Source organism: Meriones unguiculatus, chromosome 9, assembly GCF_030254825.1.
Source record: "Meriones unguiculatus strain TT.TT164.6M chromosome 9, Bangor_MerUng_6.1, whole genome shotgun sequence".
Lineage (NCBI taxonomy): Eukaryota > Metazoa > Chordata > Mammalia > Rodentia > Muridae > Meriones > Meriones unguiculatus.
The window spans coordinates 57,471,792-57,489,298 of NC_083357.1; the positions used below are offsets into that span (position 1 = coordinate 57,471,792).

Here is a 17,507-nt window from a genome sequence, read left to right on the forward strand (position 1 = left end):
GGTCTCACAGGACTGTCTGTATTGTCTTCCTCTGTGGCCTGGTAAGGCTGCATCCCCCTCAGGCCTGATCAAAAAGCAGGCCACTGAGTTCATGTCAGAGATAGCCCCTGTTCCCATTACTAGGGCACCCACTTGGAGACTGAGCTGCCATTGAGAGACCAAAAAATTAAAAGTTAGCAGCTATTATTTAAGGCCTGAACTAGGTGGGTGGAGAAGTCCAGGAATGCCCTGAAGGGAAGAACCCTAGAGATACAGTTGCTAGGAAGCTGGCCCATCCCCCTAGGGAGGGACACCAGCTCACTAATGGTCTGGGGACCTTCCTATAGCCAGTCAATTCAAAATGTAGCATTTTAACCAATAGATGCTTGCCAGGCAGGAATCGCCCTGCCTTGGGCATGCGGGGAGGGACCAAAATCTTTAAATCACCCAACTAACCTGAGCACAGGGCTCTCACAGCTTTGGTTGTGGAGGGTGTGGGCCCAAGCTGCAGCTTGTAATTTACAATAAAAAGAACCTCATGTATTTACAGCTGAGTCTCTTTATTCCTGATCTTTAGGGGCTCGTGAACTGAGCAGAACACCGTGCATCTGCAGGGATTCTAGGTTATCTCCACGAATGGTCCTTGGTTGGGGTATCAGTCTCAAAAAAGATCCCTGTACCCCAATTTTTTTTTCTTCTCTCCTTGAGCTCCTGTCCCTTCCAGGTCTTTCTATCTGCCCCTTCTTTCATAAGATTCCCTGCACTCTGCCCAAAGCTAGCCTTAGCTGGTAAAGCGGCCCACTCCTTTAATCCCAGCCCTGGGGGAGAGCAGGAGAATCTCTGAATCTAAGGGTAGCCTGGTCTACAAAGTTTCAAGAAACCCTGTCACAAAAAACCAAACCAAACCAAAATAAATAAATAAACAAATTAATTTATTAATTAATAAATGGAGGTAGAACTAAAATTCCATAAATCTCCCTCACTTTGTAAAATTTTAGGCCAATCTTCTGGTCTCTCCCACCTGTTAAGATATTTGTTACACAAATCTTTCCACTTCTGTATTCCTGGAACCTGATGGCAGGAATCGATCCTGAGTGCAATTCTCAGGACTCAGCTTGGTGTAAGGTGTGAAACAACTAGTGTAGGTTTTTTTGTTCATCATAAAAGATCCACGGTGTGCCCGCCAAAATAAAACGTAAAATAGGGGCTAGGCATCCTGGCTTGCACTTCTCATGCCAGCACTCAGAAGCAGGCAGATCTCTGAGTTCAAGTCCAGACCTGCTTAGTGAGTTCCTGGACAAATCAGGGCTACACAGAGAAGCCCTCTCTGGAAAACAAAACAACAACAACAAAAAACAAACAAAACAAAGAAAAATAGGATCTTTCCCTAACAGCAACACACAGAAATCTGTACTCTTTTTTTATTTCTGTCTGTCTTTCTCTTAGTCTGCAGTATTGGGGATTGGACCAAGGACCCTAATATGAACCCTGTACATGTTAAATATACATGTACCCTATCACTAAGCCCAGCACTAAATTTGTCTTTTTTTAATTTGTAATTAAGTTTTTATGTGTGTGTATGTTTTGTCTGCAACTATGTGTATCATTTGTGTGCCTAGGGCCCTCGGAGGCCAAGAGGGTGTTCTGAACCCCCAGAACTGGCGTTACTCGGTGAGCTCCAATGTGGATGCTGTAAATTGAACCTGGGGCCTTTGGAAGAGCAGCAGGTGCTGTTAGCTGCCGGACCATCTTTCTGGCTCCCCGTGTGTGTGTGTGTGTGTGTGTGTGTGTGTGTATACATATATATATATATATGTACTTACTGTTTTTTCAAGGCAAGAGTTTCTCTGTGCAGCCCTGGCTGTTCTGAATCTCCATCTGTAGAATCTGTAGACCAGGATGGCCTCGAACTCACAGAGATCCGTGTGCCTCTGCTTCCCGAGGGTGGGGATTAAAGGTGTGCACAACCACTGCCCTGCTCCAAACTTTTCTTTTAAAAAATTTAAAATTGGGAGCACATAAACTCACTCAACTAGATACAAACACACATAAATGAATTTTTTGAAAATGCCAAAGCTCTAAAGGTCAAAATTTATTTATAAATCAGTAGATCTTCTAGGTATCCTGGCGTACTATCTCCCTTTCTCAATAGGCTGTATACATTTTGGTGTGCTTAATGTTCATACAGTGTAAGAAAGAATAGCTTTACTGGCAGGCCAGACTTGAGGGAATTAAGTAGTATCAGGCTATTGCAGAAGTGGGAAATTTGAGGTGGCTGGACATTCGGTTTGCAGACTGTGAGCCGACTTGGGAGCAGAAAATCGCTCCTACGGGAGAGGAGCTGTGTAGTTTGATGGAAGGCCACGTCAGGTAGCTTGTAGAATCTGGCAACGAGACGCAATTTGAATTTGAAAAAAACTGCAGGGCTGTAGTTGTCTAACTGGAGGCAACCTGGGAACTAGTCTCCTCCCCACTCTAAGGCTTATTTGGCACTTCCCTTTTTCTAGGCCTGGGGCTAGGGCAGGCTCTCTGCACCCCGCTACTAGGCTCCACCCAGACTTTCCCACCCCCGCGGCGCGGAAATGCGGTGATCTGGCGGACCTAGGATCTCTAGAAAGCACTGATAGGACAAGACGGCCGTCAGTCAACTCCGCCGGATACCCGGATGAGAAGCCGTGCGCGATACAAAGGCGAAAATTCCACCCCGGCTTTTCGTCTGGTACAGTGACCAATGACCATCCGTCACACATTAAGTGACAGGAAGATTAACCAATTAGTAACTAGCTCCTGTTACGCACGTAGAAATTCTCTTAATTAGCCCAACCCACCTCTTATTGTGATTGGGCAAAATTGTGAGGAGCGGCCTCGCTGTCTAATTAGGAGCCGGAGCGAGAAAAGTCACAGCCAATAGGAACGCCCCCGGGAGCGGGGCGGGGGCTGGATCTTCGCCTCGGCGGCAGAGGAGCTCGGGGGCCATTTTGTGAAGAGACGGAGAGCGAACGGTCGTGTGCTCCCAGCTTGCTGCAGCCTCGGCGTCTCGACACAGACCCGAAGTAGGAGAGGCAGCCTCTTCTCTCTCTCCTTCTTCTTGGTAAGCGGAGGGGGCGAGTGCAGGGGAGGCGCTGGGCTCCTGGGCCCCGCGACGGGGTGCGGGAGAGAAAACGGCCTCGCGGCGGAAACCGAGCCCGCGTTTGTTCCCTTGCGTTGGGATCGGGTCTGAGGCGGGAGGCAGCAGGCCTCGGCGCTGGCGCAGGCCCAGCCTGGTGACCTCTAGGCCGCAGTCGGCCCGGAAAACACCGTGTCTGCGCGCTCGTGTTTAACGGCTGCTTTCGTTTCCCTCGCCCACTAGGACTCCATGCGGGGAGCGTGAAGGCGCAGAAGGAAATGCTTGCTAATAACCTAATGGGAGTGACTGTCCTAACTGATTCCGTTATTGTCTTCTAAGTTGAACGTCGGGCGGAGGTGGGGGAGCGGTACCGTCCCGGTGTGCCGCTGGAAGCTTCTCAGTTCCGGGCGGGCCACATGGCCTCTGAACCGCGCGTTAACAATAGATTGAGGAGTCGTTACTTCCCCCCCCCCCACCAGGAGTAAATGGTAAAAGTCGGAGTGTTTGTAAGAGGAAGTGCCGAAGGTTAATTGCAGTTGGCAATAATTACAGCTTACTTTTTATCTGCAGGTTACAAATCAGTTGAAATACATAAGTTAGTGGGAACTTTGCCTGAGGTAGGTATTGCTGTCTTAGAAGCGAGGCGTAAAAGTGATTGACAGGCTCATACTAAGTCAGTGGTAGAGCACCTAAGATATTTTTAGGCGGCTCAAGAATTTTCACTGAGTTACTGGAATACTATGTACAAAAAGAGATTTGATCCGGGTGGTGGTGGCTCATGCCTTTAATCCCAGCACTCAGGAGGCAGAGGCAGGTGGATCTCTGATTTCGAGGGCAGCCAGGGCTACATAGAGAAACCCTGTTTCCGAAATAAACAAACAAAAAGATGATTGAATTTTTAGAGGGAGCTGATAAAGAAATTAAACGTAACAGGAAATTTCCAAGCTGGACTTGGAAAAAAATAAAAGAGGGTAATGGTTTCTGGATAGTCTGATATTAGTCCTATCTATCTAAAGTTAAAGCAGAAAAGCAGTTTACAGCTAGGTGTGTTAGTGCAGACCTGTAATCCTTGCACTCTAGAGGCTTTTAAGACAGGAGGATTGATAACCATTACAAAGCAGTCCAGGACTGCATAGTAAAACGGTGTTTAAAAACAAAACAGTTGCTCTCTTGTAGAAGTTGAGTTCCTGTCAGTGTAGTCCAGTGGTAGTGCTTAGGATTGAAGTTGACTTGGATTCATTCCCCAGCATTAATAGTGCTGTTGTGTCGTAATTAACTGGGAGTTATTAGGTAAATTTATGATAAACGTTGTGCATGCCGACAGGACAGGCCCCTTTAAACTCAGCACTTGGGAGGCAAGCTGATCTGAATTCAAGGCCAGCCTTGTCTTCAGAGTGAGTTCTATGACAGCCAGGGAAATCTATCTTGAAAAATAAAAAAAAATTGGTTTGTCTAATTCAACGGTACTGAGCTTAGTTTAAACTATACAAATTTAATCTTTAAGCATATGTGACAGAATGTTCAATGGCCTAATCCTGTAATTTGAGCACGATGATAGAGGTAGGAAGAGAGTTCAAGGCCATCCTTGGTATATTGCAAGTTTAAGTCCAGCTTGAAGTAGATTAGACCCTGTCTTAAAAAACAAAAGCAGAGGTCAAAAAAACAAAAAACTCTGGGTGGGCTCCTATTTGTAAGGTACAAACATGTGCCTAAGAGTAGTGTTTTGCCTTGGCAAACAGTGTGGGAAGTGCAGTAAGGAATAACTAGGAAGTTTACCATCAGAAATACTGTTGTAAATAAATGTAAGAGGTTAGTATGCAAAATTAGTTGAAACATATCCTCCTTTTAAGTGTTAAAAACTTAGGCTAAGCCTGGTGGTTCAAACCTTCGACTTGGCAAAACAGGCTGATTTCTTGTAACATTGAGGCCACCAAGGCCTGGTGAAACCTTTTCTGATCACCCTACAGATATATGAAAGCTGTGTAGGTGATTTCTCATCTAAATGAGCATTGATAGCATTTCTGATTTGACTAGAGAGGAAGAGGTTAAAATTGGCCTAAGTTGCAAGTTTTGGGTCTTGTCATTTGCCACGGTCAAGCTATTTTCAGAAATGCTTGGTATTGGTTACCATTCTTTCTGTAGAGAAATACTAACTGTTAGCAATTTCATCTCTAGAAGGATTGGCTTATAATGGGAGTGGCTGTTACAAGCAAGGATTATATTCTCAAATAGTTCATTATAATCTTAAAAAAAGATTATGTTTAATGGAGAGTGTGAGTTATTAACTAGGGAGTGTAACAGTTGAAAAATAATCTTGGCCTAAGTAAAAACTGTATTTTATGTTAATCTTACCATAGTAAGTTAAGCTTCTGGATTCTTTTTTGAGCTATACAACAAGGGGACTTAGACTACCTACTTTAATTTTTAACATGTTATTGTTGAAAGAAGCTGACAAAATATGCAAAAGTTGTCGCTCCCCCACACCAAGTTTCCTAAACTTCCCAACACTTGGGAAGAAGCAGGCAGATGTGAGTTGGAGGCCACTTTGCCCTAAAAAGCCAAAGTCACTGTGTAGTCCAGGCCAGCCAATGTTAACATGAGATCCTGTGTACACTAGTTACTGCTATTGACTACCTTATGACTATCAACAGTCAAGTAAGCTTACCTAGTATTTGTTTTTAGCATTATATACTTACACCTCAACTTTCATTGGAAGGTTTCTGGTCCCCCCCCCCCCTTGTTTTTTTGAGACGGTTTTTCTGTGTAGACCAGGCTGGGTTTGAACTCAAAGATCCTCCTGCCTGTGCCTCCGGAGTGCTGGGATTAGAGGCATGCCCCACCACCACCCGGCTGGTTTATAGTTCTATATGAACTAGATTTACTGAAGAATTAGCTGGTGAAAAACAATTTTCAGTTACAGCAAAGCTATGCATGTGTTTTCTTAAAGATTTTGAAAAGCTACATTGTGTAGGGGTTCCTGGTTAAAGTTCAGTTCTCAAAAGACAAAAGCTGATAGAATCAGAGGACTGATTATTAGTGAAAACACATTGCTGGGCTCTTCACCATTTTCTAATTTAGTCATGTGGTTCTCTAGATTTTCTGCATTTTTAATAAGTACCACGTGATGACTCTTGACTCATTTCAAGTAACTGTTAGCTTATCCAACCCTTAGTGGGAGTTTTGACAGGTTTTTGTTTTTTTAATTCCATGTATGAGTACTTGCATGAATGAATGTATAATATGTGTATGTCTGCTGGACATGTAGGCCAGAAAGAAAACAGAATCCCCTGAAACTGGAATTTGGTTGTGAGCTACCTTGTGGATGCTGGGAATCAAAGCTAGAACCTCTGTAAGGGCAATGAGTGCTCTTATTGCTGCACCATCTTTCCACTCTTTTATTTCAAAAACACTTTGCCTTTTTAAAAAGTAGCAGTAGTTTACTAGTTTGATATCTTAAGTGAGATAACTTGTTGATATGAGACATGTAATGTTTGCTGTTTTGTTTTGGTTTTTGTTTTTTCCCCAGACAGGGTCTCTATGTTGCTGATGCTCTGGTTGTTCTGGAACTCACTATATAGACCAGGCTAGCTGCCAACCCAGATATCCACCTGCCTCTGCATCCTTAGTGTCGGGACTGAAGGTGTGCACAACTATATGCACAGCTGCTTTTACAGCTATGTCTTGTATATGCACTAAGGATTTTTTTTTCTTTCAAGACAGGGTTTCTTTGTGTAGCACTGACTGTCCTGGACTCACTTTGTATATAGACCAGGCTGGCCTCAAACTCACAGAGCTCTGCCTGCCTCTCTCTCCTGAATGCTGGGACTAAAGTCTTGTGCCACCAGCTTCCAGCTTCCCCCTCTGAGGCAGACATCCAAAAGATTTTGGTACTAGTTTCAGGGTAGTAGTGCCAAATAAGAGTTTTTTTGTTACAATAGCTCCAAAATACAGATACCTTCTTCCCCCCACCCCCTCCAGGGTTTCTCTTTGTAGCCTTAGCTGTCCTGGACTCACTTTGTAGACTGTAGACCTACTTGCCTCTGCAGGGAATACAGGCCTGTGTGACCTTGACAGGCACGGATAACTTTTAAATGTAAATGTTCTACCCAGAAACTTATTCTGCAGTTTTTATGTTTATATAAGCTTGGCTATTTGAAATTGACGCATAGTCTTAAGAGTTTACAGTACTTTGTTAGAAGTCTTTCCTGTATTTAAATAAGTATTTTCTTGACTAATAGTTTAGAATTTTAACTTAGGTGAAAATTTAAGGGAAAATAAGGCCTCATGTCTTAATGAAATGGGAATGCAACCAAGCCTTGTTTGTTTGTACAATGAGTAGATGCTAACTGCCATTCTTTTTCTAGCTGATGAAACCACCAGTTTTTGTCATGTACATTATTTCAGTTTTACAGTATGTGTCAGATTCTTCATACCTTGGGGGTAGATATACTAGATGAGATTTTAAAAATGAAACACAAATCCATAAGGGCACAATTTTTATTAACTGTTTCATTATATAAACTATTCATGGACACTTCTTCGATCTGTATGGCTTTTCTGTTGGTGATGATGAATAAAAAGGGCTGGCTCCTTAGAACATCTTTCACTCTGTAGAACCTTATCAAAGTCTTGTGGTCTTTCACTCTTTGAGAATAGATAGATGGAGTCCCCTTTAGTGTAAATCTCCATGGTAGACCATTCACCTTCAGTCTGTATTAGTCATAGGAAGAAAACCACACTGTCTTAGATTTGAAACCCATGAATCTGTTTTGACCGTTATTCACTTCATCTCCATTTGTTGGCCTGGTTTTTCTATATTTTTGTTTCCCAAACTGCTTATTACAAAGCAAACATTCAGATGTATATTTTATCAGTCCCCTTAAAGGGGATACAGACTTTAGTTAATTAACTTCAGCCACATACTGATGTTGGTTAATTGTAAAACAGTCACTAATAGAAGTGATTCTCTAAAGGCTCTCTCCGTCCCAGTGAATTGTTAATGCTTTACCAAAATGTGTTAGATGTAACAGACAGTTTTCTGTCTTGGGTTTAGGGCACATTTCTGAGGAACTATGACTCAATCTGTCCCTTCTCCTTTCACAGGGCAGCAAGGCGAACCCCATCCTTACTCACTGGAGCTCAGCTTTGATTTTTTTAACTTCCCTTCCCCACCTTTCCAGAACACACACATTCCCGTTCCAAAATTGATTTTATAAAGACATTTTAAACATACTGATGCAACTTGGTGTGCACTACAGCAAATATACAGGTGTTTTTTTAAAAATTATTTCCCAAGAAAACAAAAACAAAACAAACAAACAAAAAACGGGACCTGGATTTAAAATGTAATTTTTAAAATTTCTATTTCTATTTTTTCTGCAGCAGTTGGGTTAGAGGAGGAGCCTTTTAGCCTCATAAACTGACCTCTCTACTTCCTCGTGTATTTTTAAGATTAATTGATGATGTGGAAAGGGCTTTGCTATTTGTCTGCTATTGAGAACATTACCCTTGCGGTTTTTGTGGAAACTGCTTTTGGAAAAGAAAAGAAATGAACTTTACTGACTTGACATTTTTAGACCTCCCGTTTTTCTAATCTGGGCTATTTTTATTTTTGTTTTTTTACAGTGAGATTTTTTTGATCTTCAGCTACAGTAAGTTATTACAAATTTTTTTTTACATTTTTCCTGACTTTCGCTGGTTTCCTTTTTATTGTTGTTACTTACTAGTTATTTATTATTATTATTATACTTATAATGGTGATGATGATGATGATAATGATGATTTTTAACCGGATTAAAGTGGAGTTTTTCTGAATGTTAAGATTTCTTCAGCCTCCTGATTGACTTTGGAGTTTTGGGAGAGAAAGTGAAGGTGTTAGCATTTTTAAGTAGTTTGATCACATAAACCTTTTCTCTCCCAACCCCACCCTTGCCCTCAACCCCTTCCCCACACTGGAAATAATTTTACTGGCTGTTAAGTCTTTGACCTTATTTTTCCTGATCTTTAACTTAACTGTTTTAGAGCATCTCTGGACGTCTGTATTTTTAATTTTTTTTCTTTTTATTTTTTTTCTTTTTAATCTTTCATTTGTTAAAATTTTTAAACTGTGCTGCAATAAAATGTGTGTGGTACTATTTAACACCTATAATGGTGATGGCATTTTCCCAAAAAGCCATCTTCCTACTGTTTCCCTTGAAATCCCATCCTGCTTTTCCTGTACACTACCCCTCACAAACCACAAGCCGCAGCAACATGGATGCGCAGCCTGGAGCAGCATCAGCCAGGATGACCTGAAGCCAGGGGGGCCTTCGGAACAGATGTACACCCTTCCTGGGTGATGGTAAGAGGTGTGAGGTCCACTTGGTTTCATTGCAAAGACTAGGAAAATAGACTCTTAATTTTAGTTGATGTATAGGTAGAGCCCCAGAAGTGCTTCCATCTAAACAGTTCTTTCTCAGGCTATCAGTAAACTGTTTAGAGTATAATCTTTGGGATCTGAGCATATAGCTTAGTACTAGACAGGGCCTAGTATGCATAAGGGCCCTGAGTTTTGATTCATGGCACGCTATAAACTGGGCCTGGTGACAGCCACATCTATGACCCATGGAAGGGTATAAAAAGTTCAAGGTCGTCTTTGGGTTATGTAGTTTGAGGCCATCCTGGAATACATGAGACCTTGCTTCAAAAGAAAATTAAATCTGGAAATCCTTGTCCAGTTTTGGTTATTAATATGAATACTTATATGGTGGCAAATGCCCATAATGACAGTACTCGAGGTTGAAACAGTTTGAGGCTCTTGTGACACTGAAAACAAATCCCATGGATCCAATCATAAATACAGTAATACCTACAGCATCAAAATGCTATTAAAGAAGGGCTTTAAGAATTTGAAGATAGGGTTTTTAAAGCTTAAAATAAAATAGAAAGATCTCTTTAATTCTATATCCACATCAACTAAGATGTCCAGTGATGACTTGAAGCACTGTTAACAGTTCCTAACTTTGTAGAGTAGTGTAAAGGAATGAATCTGGAAAACAGTGGTTAATGAGGGCATAGGTAGCTGGAATTAAGAAAATTTATTTTATTTTATTTAAAGATAAGGTCTCTAAATAGCCCTGGCTGTTCTGGAACTCACTATGTAGATCAGGCTGGCCTAAAACGCAGATCTGTCTGCTTTTGTTTCCCAAGTGCTGGAATTAAAGGCAAATACCACCATATCTGGCCTTGGTAACCATTTTAAAGTTCCAGTCTGGGAAAAGTGCTGTGACATTTGGGTATATCATGCCCTCTGATAGGTGAAAAGCAAAATCTAGGTCAAATGAGCATCAAAGAAATAATGGAACATTAAAACAGAAACTTCAGGGGTCTGGAAAAGGAATGAAATATTTTAGCCAGGCACATACCTGTAATCATGGCATTCTGGGAAGCAGAGGCAGGTGGATCTCTGAGTTTGAGGCCAGCCTGGTTTATAGTCCTAGACAGCCTAGGCTGCACAGAGAAACCCAGTCTTATTAAAAGCATTGATGTTTCATATAAAATTTGTATTCTGTCTTGTGTTGCAGCTGCTTATATTATTGATTTCTTGTTCTATGAGTTTTTTTGTTCTTTTTTTTTTTAGGATTATGCTTTTTTTTGTTTGAGGGATCAAGTGCCTCATGAGAACCTCTTAGCCTGCTCATTGGTGACAGATGAGAGTGAGGAATGATACCATATGATGAGATTTATGCACAGTTCTGGAGAATGCAATAGTGGTTGAGGTATCAGGAGGCCAGAGACTGTTTTCAGAGGAAGTGAACTGAATCTTAGGATAAAGCCAGATAAAACACTTACTCTGTATTATGGAGTAAGTACATTTTTAAAAAAGATTATAGTGTTTTGCCCGCATGCCAGAGGGTACCAGATCTCATATCTGATGATTGTGGCCACTGTGGTTGCTGGGAGTTGAACTCAAGACCTTTGGAAGAACAGCCTTTTAACCTCTGAGCCATTTCTCCAGCCCATGGAGTACATTTTTAAACAGCCAGTGAAAGTAGGAAGTGACGAGAAATTTTCATTTTTAGAAATTAAATGAGTAGGCATGTGTGCATGTCTGTTGCCATGTGCATGCCTGGTGTTCTCGGGACCAGAAAGTAGCATTAGATCACCCTAGAACTGCAGTTACAATTTTAAGCTGCCGTGTGGGTGAATGGTTGATGTCTGTTACTATGAATACAGTGGTCTATTTTTCAATCCTCATTTCACTTGGCCTTTATCATTTATCCACCTAAGCTAATGGTTCTCAATCTTCCTAATGCTGCAACCCTTTAATACAGTGGTTGTGGTGATCCCACAACCATAAAAAGTATTTTCTTGTTAATTCATAGCTGTAATTTTGCTACTGTTGCCATAATGGAAATTCTGATGTGCAGGATATCAGATGTAATTCCTGTGGGGATCATAACCCATAGGTTGAGAACCAGTGATCTAAACCATTGTGAAGTTTTTAAGACAGGGTTTTTCTGTGTAGCCTTGGCTATGCTGTTTTAGTAGACCAGGCTGGCCTTGAACTCACAGAGATCCACCTGCCTCTGCTTCCCCAAGTGCTGGATTACAGGTGTGTGCCACCATGCCTGGCTCATCGTTTCTTAACTCTTTCTGTCCTTGTTCTGTACTCATTCTGTGAGTTATGTCAGTCCTGTGATTTTTGTATATTTGAAATGATTGCTGTCAAATTTATTTGAAGTTAACAGTATGGACTTTTTCTCTTGTAGATTTGTGTCTAGTCAGTTGCTTATGTGGTAGGTTCACTTGAATATTACCCATACCAACTTCAAGCAGGATATGTTGACTCACTTGTCATGTAGGGCCAGAATTGCCACCTTGTTTTCAAAGTCAGCCTGATGGCCTACAGTGTGAGACTCGTAAGAAAAAATTACTACAAAGACAGACTATCTAGACTTCTTCAAATTGGTTTGTTTGGGTGTCTTTGGTTCATCAATTACAGTTTATTGTCACTTAGGCCAGACTGGTTACTTTTATTTCATACTATGTCATCAGCTTTTCATTTAAAACCATTTCTGCCATCTTCTTGGTTCATGTCAGTTTTTCATTGTCTTTAGTGTATTTCAGTATAGACAACCATTTCTTTTTCTTTCTCCACACTAGTCTATTCTGAAGTGGCAGCTACATTGACTGTGCTTACCAAGCTGGGCTTGGTTATCATGTATCTATAGCCAGCACTTAGGTGCAGGCAGGATGAGGAAGGGGTTTAAGGCTGAAGAGCTGTGTGTAATTCAAAGTGATGTAGGGCTAAATGAAACCTGGCTCAAAAATTTTTTTGATTGATTTATTGTATATACAATGTTGTGTTTGCACATACACCTGCACACCAGAAGAGGGCACCAGATTTCATTATAGATGGTTGTGAGCCACCATGTGGTTGCTGGGGATTGAACTCATGACCTGGAAGAGCAGCCAGTGCTCTTAACTTCTGAGCCATCTCTCCAGCCCCTCAATTTTTTTTTTTTAATGCTTTAGTTACACATTTTGAGACATTTTAGTGGGGTTTTTTTTTTTGGTTTTTTTTTTTATGTTTTACAAGACAGGGTTTCTTTCTCTGTAGTCTGGCTGTCAAAGAACTAAATCTGTAGACCTCAAACTCACACTGCCTGCCTCTGCCTCCCAGGTGCTGGGATTAAAGGCAAGGGGAATTGCCCAACTAGTGGATCCTTACTTTGGCACTAAAGTTAGAATTTTACTGTGACACCTTATCTGATCTTTTTCCCTTTTTCTTAATGTTAACTATGCTGAGCTCTGGTCATGTTAATGGTCTCACTATGTGGTCCTGGCTAGCCTGAAACTCATGTTAGACTTCTCTGGGTCTCTCTGCTTCTAGAATACTAGGGTGAAAGTTGTGTGCCTCCACTCATGGAATACTGGCCAGGGGCTAGAAAGATGGGTCAGCAGTTACAAACACTTGTTAATCCTGCAGAATACTAGGGTTCAGTTCTGAGCATAGACATGGTAGTTCACAAGTATCTAAAACTCCAGTTCAAGGGGATTTGATGCCCTCTTTTGACCTCTGAGTTGAAGGCACTCAAATGGTATTCTTACATGCACTCATAAAATACAGATTAAAAAAAAAAACTGGCTAGTTCTGCTCTGGGGTCTTGACATTTTTACTTTTATCTATATTAGATTCCTTAGTTTTTGTTTTTATTTTAGGCTTATAAAAGCCTAAACTTTTATTCAGTAGCTACAGTGTCTTGATTTACTTACTTCTTACCCATTTTGTGCAAAAAATTTTAAGATTTGTGTGTGCACTTGTTCCTGCACCCATTGAGTCCAAAAGAATGCATTGGATATTTTGGAGCTAGAGTTAAAGGTTTATGAGCCACATTATCTGGGTTTTAGGGTCTGAACTCAAAATAAGAGCACTTGTTCTTGCAGAAGATCTAGCTCCAGTTCCTAGTAGTCTCATAGTGGCTGATAACCATAATTCCAGTTCCAGAGGATCTTCCACTAGGTACTAAGTGTGCACATACATGCAGGCAAAACACCTGTATACACTTGAAAAACGAGAAAGTAGTTGGTTGGACAGGCATAATCTTTAATACCTACATATGACAAAGGCAGGTGGATCTCAGTTTCAGGCCAGCCTTGTCTAGAGTGATACTTGTCTTTGAAAAACAAAATAAACAAAAATGACTGGCATGATATTTTGTTTGTTTTGAGACAGGGTTTCTCTGTAGCCTTGTCTGTCGTGGACTCACTTTGTAAACCAGGCTGGCCTTGAATTGACAGAGATCCTGCCTCTACCTCCATGACAGCTGGGATTACAGGTGTTGGCCATCATGCCCAGGTGTGTGTGTGTGTTTAATTTGGTTGTTAATATTACAGTTTGACCAACCTAAAATATACTGCCAGGTTTCTTTTTAGATTAACTGGTATGGGGAGAAATGGTTCAGTGGTTAAGAGCTCAGCTGATCTGCCAGAAGATACAGGTTCAAATCTCAGCACCCACTAGACAGCTCACAGTTGTTTGTAACTTCAGTTCCAATGAATTCAGCACCCTTGCACCAATGTATGTTTTAAAAAAAGACATTCTTACAAATTTAAGCTTTTATGACCAGCCCTGGCTAATATTGTATAATATGAGTATATTTTAAACAATTCTCCTTAGTACTCTTAATAACATTATTAAGAGTAATAATAATGTGAAGATGAAACCATGATGCATTCATTTCTTAAGTTAATCTTTTAAGTATAAATGCCTTTGTTTATTGAATTTAAAAGCTGGAGGCTAATATTAGGGGGAATACAGTACAGTACATTGTGAAGTACTTAGTGTTGTCCTTGGATTTTTATATGCCAGAGTCAGAATTTAAATGTTATATTTAAAGTAGAGTTTTATTGCCGGCTATGGAATGCTAGCACTTTGGAGGCTGAGACAAGAGGATAGCTTTAAATATGTGTATGCATGTTTTATTTAGGTGTATGTGCGCACACACTTACCCCATGCGTACAGGTGCCTTTACAGGTCAGAAGGTGTTGGAACCTCTCTAGTGAGAGGTTTTTTTAGTCTGTGCACATGTGCTATCATTAAATGCATGTGTTAGCATGCCTTTTTTATTTTCCATATTTTTATTTTGTGTGTATGGGTGTTGACCCTCCCGTGTGTCTGGTGTCTGTGGAGGCCACAGAGGGAGCTGATTAATCTGGGACTAGAATTGCAGAGTTGTGAGCTATCATGGGTTGCAGGAATCCCTGCAACCCAGATCCTGGAAAAGCATCCAGTGCTTATCTTCCCAGCCTCATCAGTTTAATTCTTGATGGCAGCTATAAATATGCTAAACCATATTTCTGTAACTATGTGTGTGTTCAGATGAAACCAAGAGTTTTATGCATGCTAGAGAAGTGTTCTTAGATGCAGTTGTAGTCCTTCAATACTTAAATTATTTTTACTAGCATGTTAATTATACATGATGTATATAAAATGTATTTTGATAACTTTCATCTCTCTCAATCCATCTTTTGTCCTCTCCCACTTTCCTGATTCCCTTCCTCTTACTTAGCTGGTCTTTCCTTCTATTTGTATCCACTTACTCACAGTAGCATAGGTAGCTTTCCAGTGAATGTACCTCTGAAGAAATTTTATTTTTCTTGCCCAGCAAACATTAATTGCCTATAGATGCTTAGGGAAGGGTGGGGCCACATCAGCTTTCTGTGAGGGTTTAAAAACTGCTCTGACTTAGGTCAAAGCCATGTAATGTTAATGTCTGGCAAAGACCAGGTTTTTTTTGTTCTTGTTGTTGTTTTTTTTTTTTTTTTTTTGTTCTTGTTGTTGTTGTTTGTTTTGTTTTTCCTCTCGAGAAGGCTTCTCTGTGTGGCTTTGGCTGTCCTGGATTGACTTTGTAGACCAGGCTGCCCTCGAACTCACGGAGATCAACTGCTTTTGCCTTCCATGAGTGCTGGGATTGATTATAGGCATTTGTTAGTGTGCCTGGCAACAGTTCTTAAACACTCAAACCTCATTTTCTGATATTTCCTGAGCATTTGTTGGTCTTATTCTTAATATATTGACCAGTTAAGAGAGTACTGTGATAAATATTTTTGACAGGCACATCAGTAGCTTTTACCACCTGTCTATAACCCTAGTCTGGCCTTTTGGGCATGTTTACAGTACAAGGCTAGGAATGACTTCAAATCCAACGAGAATATGGTTAGTTACTCCCACAACAGTCGCCATTATTGCAGTAGTAGACAGATTTCCTGGGATAGATTCACAGATGAGTGTGACTATCCACAGCATTGAGCATAACATCTTTCCTTATTGTGAAACTTGGCCAGTAGGCTAGTAAAACCTTTTTTTTTTCCCCTATCTTTGACAACCAAAGCATTTTCAAAAAGAGATGAAGAAGACCCATGTTCAATTCCCAGCACCACATAGTGCCTCAATGGTGTCCTAGGGGATATAAAGGCCCTAGGTGTCGGGGACCGCACATAAAAGTGGTGTGCAGACATGCATGCAGTCAAAACAGCCATATATAAGAGATTTATTTATTTTTGTAAAAGACTGTTTCTTTGAATATCTCTGGCTATCCTGGAATTAGCTCTGTAGACCAGGCTGGCATCAAACTCAGAGATCCTCTTGCCTTTGTCTCAAGTACTCTGGGATTAGAGGCATGGGCCACGACACCGGACCTAAAATGGTATTTGTTATGGCTCTAGAATATCTGTTGGAGGGCTTTAAGCAATTTATTGTGTCAAACAAAACAGCATGACCTTTAATACTGCATAATTAACATGTACAACTACCTTCCCATTGCTTTAACTCAGTAAAAAATTTTTAGGAACTTAAGGTAAAAACTAAGTGGCAGAGAGTATGTGCTTAGCATGCTCAAGGTTCTAGCTAAGCTATAGCTCCAAGGTGCAACTTTAATATTTTTAAGTGACTGTAGAAGCCAAAATCTGTTATTTGTCTAGTAGTGGCCATACCAATTTTCTCTTTCTTTTTTTACTCCTCAATTATTCATTCTGGTAGCCCAAGCTTGCTTCATCAGTTTTCCTGCTTTTGCTACTCCAACATAATTTATTTACAGGTGTGAGACAGACATTGAAGTTGGGTTGTTTTTTGTTTCTTTTTTAAATTTATCTTTTTTTTTTTTTTTTTTAATGTGCATGGCCCCAAGGGTATCAGACCACCTGGAACTGCTTATGGACAGTTGTGAGCTGCCATGTGGGTGCTGGGAGTTGAGCCCAGGTCCCTTGGAAGATGCAGACAGCACTCTTAAACCACTGAGATATTTCTCCAGCCCCTAAACTTAATTATCTTAATACATAAACCTAGCTGGCTATCCTGGCACTCACTCTAAACCAGGCTGGTCTCCAGAGATTTTGCCTACAGTGCTCTATTAAAGCCCTGTGCCATCATACCCAGCCCAGGTTTGTGTTTTTAAGCTAGTTTGAATATTAAAGCTGTATGACACTTGTTTACAGCTTTTTTTTTCTTTTTCTTTTTTTTTTCAAGAATGTTAGTTTGCTCGCTGTGCATCTTTTTTAGATCTTAAAGTTGTAGAGATAGGTTACTGTCTACTGAGAATAAATATAATGCTACTACTAAAATACTGCCCCAATTCCAAAATACCATGTTTCACCTTCCATATTAAAATTCTGTAGTAGTCACAAAAGTACTCTAACCAGTCATAGTTCGCACTTAGCTTTTCTGGGTTTTGGCACCAGATGACTTTAAAGAAAAGACATGACTGCTCCTAGGTAAGGTGGAGGAGGTTTATTGTAGGTAGGAAGGAGAGCATAGCCAGAGGCAGGGTAATCTGGGAGAGTCCAGAGTGAGCATGACCCTGAGCTAGGACATGTGAGAAGAGAAGGGAAGAGAGCCGGGAAAATATTGGGTAGAAGAAGCCCAGGTAAACAAAATGTCTGT

At 40.8% G+C, this 17,507-nt stretch overlaps 1 protein-coding gene across 29 annotated transcripts in view; it reads left to right on the plus strand.

Annotated features, from left to right (window-relative positions):
* Window positions 1–2,917: 2,917 nt before the first annotated feature.
* Window positions 2,918–17,507, plus strand: part of Hnrnpc (heterogeneous nuclear ribonucleoprotein C) — a 30,132-nt gene continuing 15,542 nt past the window's right edge. For 6 of the 29 annotated variants that reach the window (XM_060391228.1, XM_021652285.2, XM_060391235.1 and 3 more), the window contains exons 1-2: window positions 2,918–3,070; window positions 8,189–9,425. The gene's annotated coding sequence lies outside the window, so the exon portion shown is untranslated. Of the gene's footprint in view, window positions 3,071–8,188; window positions 9,433–17,507 lie in introns of those variants that run through there. The other 23 variants (XM_060391232.1, XM_060391234.1, XM_060391238.1 and 20 more) reach the window with 11 other exon arrangements.